Source organism: Anomaloglossus baeobatrachus, unplaced genomic scaffold (assembly GCF_048569485.1).
Source record: "Anomaloglossus baeobatrachus isolate aAnoBae1 unplaced genomic scaffold, aAnoBae1.hap1 Scaffold_2804, whole genome shotgun sequence".
NCBI classification, from domain to species: Eukaryota; Metazoa; Chordata; class Amphibia; order Anura; family Aromobatidae; genus Anomaloglossus; species Anomaloglossus baeobatrachus.
In genome coordinates, this window is record NW_027442283.1 from 1 (window position 1) to 7,383 (window position 7,383).

The window sequence follows — 7,383 nt, forward strand, 5'->3', positions numbered from 1 at the left end:
AACAAATAGTAAAAGAGCTATAAACCTGGGTCACATGGAGCGTTTCCCCGACCTCCCCTCCCCCATCACCATCAATATCATGGAGACAACACCGCACAGATCCATCATCTGAGAAATCATCACAGAATAGAAAGATCCCTCCAGATCACAGATCACAGCTGTATAATAATCAGCAGATCCTCCATATATAATGATCCCGGAGAGATCAAGTCAGGAGGAGGTGACAGGAATCCACCAAGTGACCACCAGAGGAAAATCTGCATAGCTCCACCCCCTTATGGAAACCACGCCTCCTTCCTCCAGAGCTCCTCCCACCCCCACAATCAGCAGCACAAGCCCTGGAGCCTCAGGGGAGGAAGATTGCTGCCTTCAATCCCAGGGAGATGGTATACATCACAGGAGGAGTTGGGGCATATACACATCACAGGAGGGGATGGGTACATATACACATCACAGGAGGGGATGGGGACATATATGTACCGCCCCACTCTCAGCAGCCAAGCTGCTTAGATCCGGCCCTTCTGTGGGTGGCTCAAGGGTCTCCGGACCCGGGGGTCTCGCGGTCACTTCAAATGAAAAGGGGAGGGATGGTGGGTGTAGGACGTATATGTACGGGCTGAGCCGTACAGAGTTCGTGACGCCTCCCACGGTATGTGGTGATATTGGACTCCACCACTGCAGTTACGGGGCACCTGGGGGAGATGTGTACCGCCCCGCGGGCTCGGCTGCGACGGCCGAGCCGCTCGGATCTGTGCTCGCACTGCGAGTGGTGGCTCGAGCCTCTCACGGACCCAGGGGTCACGTCGCTCTGCAAGGGAGTTGGAGCTACACACGGCGATTTGGGGTGTTTGGATTTGAGGTGATAGTTCGTGACGCCACCCACGGGTTGTGGTGATTGTGGACACCACCGCTGCGGTGAAGGTACGGGGATCCCGGGAGCGGTGTAATGACGCAGCTAGGTGTTGACCCCTCCGAGGGTAGGGGTTGTTGGTCCCGGGGTCCAGTAGGCCGAGGCCCGGGTGCAGGGTGTAGTGTTGCGGTGCACCGTTGCGGTGAAGGTACGGGGATCCCGGGAGCGGTGTAATGGCGCAGCTAGGTGTTGACACCTCCGAGGGCAGGGGCTGTTGGTCCCGGGGTCCGGTGGACCGAGGCCCGGGTGCAGGGTGTAGTGTTGCGGTGCCGGGCGGCGCGGTGCCTGATGGCACTGGTGTACTCACTCTGACACAAGACACTGGAGTCACTGGTAAACTAAACGGAGTGATGAACGGGCCCCGCAGCCGGCTGCAGCTTTTCCCAGGTTAGGTTGGTAATGTCCGCCTTTCTCCAGCACCTTTATATGTGAATCTTGACTCCTGTGCCTAGACACCGGTAGTCCGCTCCCCAACGTGTATCTATCGTAGGAGCCCATTTGCCCGCAGATGCTGGCCCTTTGGATCTCTGGCCCTTGGCGGTGGCACTTATCCGGAATGGTTGGGCTGTTGCCTTCAATCGGGACTTAGGTGGGAATGAACCCCTGAGGTCCAGACCGCAATCAGTTAATTTGACTATGGTGGTGGCTTCTAGCCTAGTTCAGGGTCTGAGTACCCTGCCTGGTGCTCCAGTATCCAGTTGGCTCCCTGGTTCGGTTCCGGCGGGCCACTGCCCTCTCCCGCTCCCTTACGGTTCCACCGGTCGTATTCCCGGTCTCCTGCAGGCGGCCACTACTGTCTGCCTCCTTGCCAATGGTGACTGGGCTCCAACCCAGCCACCGGGGTAGTCTTTGGCAGGCCTGAGCACAGGTCTGCTTCTGGACTTGAATTTGACCCTTCCAGGGCCTGAGCTAGACGCCAACTCTCTTTCCACACAACTCCTGTTTTTCCCGCCTCCAGGCCTGTGAAGTCCTCGGTGGGTGGAGCCAACCACCTGGCTCCACCCCCCCTGGTGTGGACATCAAACCTGGAGGGTGGTGACAAGGCTTTTAGTTTGACTGATGTTACATAACTGGGAGGGGGGGGTGTAGTGTTGTTGTGTCTACCTGGGACGACTTGGATAGTCCAGGGCGTCACAGATATTGTGCAGCAAGTTATTAACCCCTCCGTGGGCAGGGATGGTGGCCCTGGGACTCGTTGGGGTTTGGTGGTTCAGAGAGATGGGCGAACGCAGGGTGCTGATGTACTCACTATTAGAAAAGCACACGAGTCTCTGGTAAACCAAGGTGATGGTGGTCGGTGCCCGCAGCCGGCTGCGTTAGGGTTCCCCCTACTCGGCTGGTGGTCTCTGTCTTTCTCCCGCACCTGTTTAGAATGGTGGACTGCCTGTGCTTGCAACTTCAAGAGTCTGCTCCTGGCTAGTTGTCGCCTAAGGAGCCCTTTGCCCGCAGACGCTGGCCCGTGGGATCTCTGTACCCTGGCGGTGGCCTCTTATCCCCCTCAGTGGGCTGTTGCCTTCAATCGGGACTTTGGGTGGGACAGGACCTCTAGTACTGGCCGCAATTAGTTAATTAACTAGTTGCAGTCACTTCTGGGCCTAGCTTCAGGGTCTGAGTACCCCCCTGTGTGCTACGATTTCCGAGTCGGTTCCCCGGGTCAGTACCGGCGGGGCACTACCATGTCCCGGTCCACCTCGGTTCTACCGAGCCATCTTCCCACCTCCTGCAGATGGAGACCGCCATCTGCCTCCTAGCCAAAGGCACCAGGGCTCCTACCCTGGCACCTGTCCAACTTAGGGTATTTGCCTCACACAGCTCCAGCCCACACTCCTCTCCAACTTGAACTCTAAACACAAACTGACTTTTTCCTGCCCCGAGCTATCTAAAACTCCTAGGTGGGCGTCTTCCAACCGCCTGGTTCCGCCCCCTGGCGTGTCTATCAAGCCCTTAGGGGGGGTGACTAGGGTTTTAAGGGTTGGCTGTGTGTTACCTGTGGGGGAAGGGTGTAATGCGGGGCCCCATTTGTGACTACCTGGCCCGGCCAAGGCGTCACACTTCCATCCACCTCCTTGAGATTGAAGGCAGCAATGTCCCTTCCCTGAGGCTCCAGGGCTTGTGCTGCTGATTGTGGAGGTGGGCGGATCCTTGGAGGAAGGAGGTGTGGTTTCCAGAAGGGGGTGGAGCTATGCAGATTCCCCTCTTGTGGGCTCTTGGTGGATTCCTGTCGCCTCCTCCTGACTTGATCTCTCCGGGATCATTTTATATGGAGGATCTGCCGATTATTATACAGCTGTGATCTGGAGGGATCTTTCTATTCTGTGATGATTTCTCAGATGATGGACCTGTGCTGTGTCGTCTCCATGATATTGATGGTGATGGGGGAGGGGAGGTCGGGGAAACGCTCCATGTGACCCAGGTTTATAGCTGTTTTATTACTTGTTTAACTTCTTTTTGGTAAATGCTGAAAAACCCAAATGTCTGTGAAGAATAGAAAAGTTATTTTAGTGTCTGAGGCTGAAGATCACCAGTGTGATCCCTATGACTGCAGCACACCATAGGGATCCACTAAGGGAATTATTGAAGGAAAATGGGGAATTTGCATAGCTCCGCCTCCTTATGGGAAAGGGCGAGTGAAGACCCTCTCCGAAAGCTTCACAGGTCCTGGAAGAATCAATGGTATCATCTAACAACCAAGTGTGACCCAAGAATGGCGATCACCGGCCGGAGGCAGCAGAGACCGGAGGATTTATTACTGCAGTGAATTATTCCTGGAAGAGATGGAAGCGTCTCACACAACGGGATCTGTAAGAAGATCCACTGCCTTCAGATTCCTCAGCATCTAAGCCTCTGTGACCGGGATCTTCTCAAACAGGGGATCCCAGAGGTCACCTACTTCCTCCAAGGGTCCTTATCCACAAGCCCCGGAGCCTCAGGGGAGGAACATTGTCTCCTTTATTGTCAAGGAGGTGGATGGAAGCGTCTCACGATGGAGAAGATCCTCCTGCACCAAGGATCCATCTCGGCCTCCATAACTAGGTGTGAGAAGATCCCGGTCACAGAGGCTCAGATACTGAGGAGATCTGGAGACGCCTCGGTGCAGTCGGATCTTCTTACAGAACCTGTTGTGTGACTCGTGAGACGTCTCCAGCCATTACCATAAGACCCCAGCGATGATGATGAGGAGACCCCGGGATGAAGCGTTACTCGCCATTCTTCTCTTATGTAGAGTCCAGCAAATCTCCGGCTCCAGGGAAATGTGTAACTATAAAAGCTCCTCACGAGATTGTTACTTCTCATCACAGAGATTATATAACAATAGATCACAGAAGATCCCACTATGAGATTCGTGATCAATGAGATCAACCTAAGGAAGAACTTTTCTATTTTTCACAGACATTTGGGCTTTTCAGCATTTACCAAAAAGCTGTTAAACAAATAGTAAAAGAGCTATAAACCTGGGTCACATGGAGCGTTTCCCCGACCTCCCCTCCCCCCATCACCATCAATTTCATGGAGACGACACCGCACAGATCCATCATCTGAGAAATCATCACAGAATAGAAAGATCCTCCAGATCACAGATCATAGCTGTATAATAATCAGCAGATCTTCCATATATAATGATCCCGGAGAGATCAAGTCAGGAGGAGGTGACAGGAATCCACCAAGTGACCACCAGAGGGGAATCTGCATAGCTCCACCCCCTTGTGGAAACCACGCCTCCTTCCTCCACGGATACGCCCGCCTACACAATCAGCAGCACAAGCCCTGGAGCCTCAGGGGAGGAAGATTGTTACAAGTCACAAATAGGCCCCTGCACTGCACCTGTCCCTCACAGCCAACCATTTAAAACCCTAGTCACCCCCTAAGGGCTTGATAGACACACTAGGGGGCGGAGCCAGGCGGTTGGAAGACGCCCACCGAGGAGTTTTACACAGCCCGGGGCGGGGGAAAAGTCTGTTCAGTTCAGTTGGAGTGGAGGTCAGGCCTGTGTCTGGGCCTGAGGACAAACTGACAGGTGCCAGAGTAGGAGCCATGGTGCCTTTGGCTAGGAGGCAGATGGCGGTCTCCGTCTGCAGGAGCTGGGAAGACGGCTCGGTGGAACCGTTGTGGACCGGGACAGGGTTGTAGCCTGCCGATACAGACCCGGGGAACCGACTCGGAGTCCGGAGCACACAGGGGGGTACTCAGACCCTGAAGCTAGGTCCAGAAGCGACTGGAACTGGTTAATTAACTTATTGCGGCCAGGACTAGAGGTTCTGTCCCACCCAAAGTCCCGATTGAAGGCAACAGCCCACTGAGGGGGATAACAGGCCACTGCTACGGCTCAGAGATCCCACGGGCAAGCGTCTGCGGGCAAAGGGCTCCTTAGGCAACAATTAACCGGGAGCGGACTCTTCAAGTTGCAAGCGCAGGTAGTCCACCATTCTAAACAGGTGCAGGAGAAAGACAGAGACCACCAGCCGGGCGGGGGAACCCGAACACAGCCGGCTGCGGCTCCAGGGCTTGTGCTTCTGATTGTGGAGGTGGGAGGAGCCTTGAGTGAAGGAGGCGTGGTTTCCACAAGGGGATGGAGCTATGCAGATTCCCTCTGGTGGTCACTTGGTGGATTCCTGTCGCCTCCACCTGACTTGATCTCTCCGGATCATTATATATGGAGGATCTGCTGATTATTATACAGCTGTGATCTGGAGGGATCTTTCTATTCTGTGATGATTTCTCAGATGATGGATCTGTGCGGTGTCGTCTCCATGATATTGATGGTGATGGGGGAGGGGAGGTCGGGGAAACGCTCCATGTGACCCAGGTTTATAGCTCTTTTACTATTTGTTTAACTGCTTTTTGGTAAATGCTGAAAAGCCCAAATGCCTGTGAAGAATAGAAAAGTTCTTCCTTAGGTTGATCTCATTGATCACGAATCTCATAGTGGGATCTTCTGTGATCTATCGCTATATAATCTTTGTGACAAGAAGTAACAATCTCGTGAGGAGCTTTTATAGTTACACATTTCCCTGGAGCCGGAGATTTGCTGGACTCTACATAAGAGAAGAATGGCGAGTAACGCTTCATCCCGGGGTCTCCTCATCATCATCGCTGGGGTCTTATGGTAATGGCTGGAGACGTCTCACGAGTCACACAACAGGTTCTGTAAGAAGATCCGACTGCACCGAGGCGTCTCCAGATCTCCTCAGTATCTGATCCTCTGTGACCGGGATCTTCTCACACCTAGTTATGGAGGCCGAGATGGATCCTTGGTGCAGGAGGATCTTCCTCCATCGTGAGACGCTTCCATCCACCTCCTTGAGAATAAAGGAGACAATTTTCCTCCCCTGAGGCTCCGGGGCTTGTGGATAAGGACCCTTGGAGGAAGTAGGTGACCTCTGGGATCTCCTGTGTGAGAAGATCCCGGTCACAGAGGCTTAGATGCTGAGGAATCTGAAGGCAGTGGATCTTCTTACAGATCCCGTTGTGTGAGACGCTTCCATCTCTTCCAGGAATAATTCACTGCAGTAATAAATCCTCCGGTCTCTGCTGCCTCCGGCCGGTGATCGCCATTCTTGGGTCACACTCGGTTGTTAGATGATACCATTGATTCCTCCAGGACCTGTGAAGCTTTCGGAGAGGGTCTTCAACGCCCTTTCCCATAAGTAGGCGGAGCTATGCAAATTCCCCATTTAGCATTGATGATTCCCTTAGCAGAACCTTATGTTGTGCTGTAACCACAGGGATCACACTGGTGATCATCAGCCTCACGAATAACTTTTCTATTCTTCACAGACATTTGGGCTTTTCAGCATTTACCAAAAAGCAGTTAAACAAATAGTAAAAGAGCTATAAACCTGGGTCAAATGGAGTGTTTTCTCGACCTCCCCTCCCCCATCACCATCAATATCATGGAGACGACACCGCACAGATCCATCATCTGAGAAATCATCACAGAATAGAAAGATCCCTCCAGATCACAGATCACAGCTGTATAATAATCAGCAGATCCTCCATATATAATGATCCCGGAGAGATCAAGTCAGGAGGAGGCGACAGGAATCCACCAAGTGACCACCAGAGGGAATCTGCATAGCTCCACCCCCTTCTAGAAACCACACCTCCTTCCTCCAAGGCTCCTCCCACCTCCACAATCAGCAGCACAAGCCCTGGAGCCTCAGAGGAGGAAGATTGTTACATTGAATCTCAAGGAGGTGGATGTAAGCGTCTCACAACTAAGATCCTCCTGCACCAGGGATCCTCCATGTCTGATTTCCTCAGTATTTAATCCTCCATGACCGGGATCTTCTCAGTTATGTCACATCTGATCCCGCAGGTGATCACAGATTAATGGTGAAATGAATGGAGTGTGATGCGGTCGCCTCTCTCCTGCCTCCAGCCGCTGTTCACACAGCATATACAGGGGAGCAGCTTCATCATCCTCCGAGCACCCACATTTTACCCCAGGTGGAGCCATCAGAGACAGAAAGCGG

The 7,383-nt window shown here is 53.3% G+C and overlaps 3 pseudogenes; 1 reads left to right on the forward strand and 2 right to left on the reverse strand.

The window, feature by feature from the left end:
* Nucleotides 1-4,304: 4,304 nt before the first annotated feature.
* Nucleotides 4,305-4,365, reverse strand: LOC142265988 (U7 small nuclear RNA; annotated as a pseudogene).
* A 1,346-nt stretch (nucleotides 4,366-5,711) lies between these two features.
* On the forward strand, nucleotides 5,712-5,772 carry LOC142265977 (U7 small nuclear RNA; annotated as a pseudogene).
* Nucleotides 5,773-6,689: 917 nt separating this feature from the next.
* Nucleotides 6,690-6,750, reverse strand: LOC142265978 (U7 small nuclear RNA; annotated as a pseudogene).
* Nucleotides 6,751-7,383: the final 633 nt, after the last annotated feature.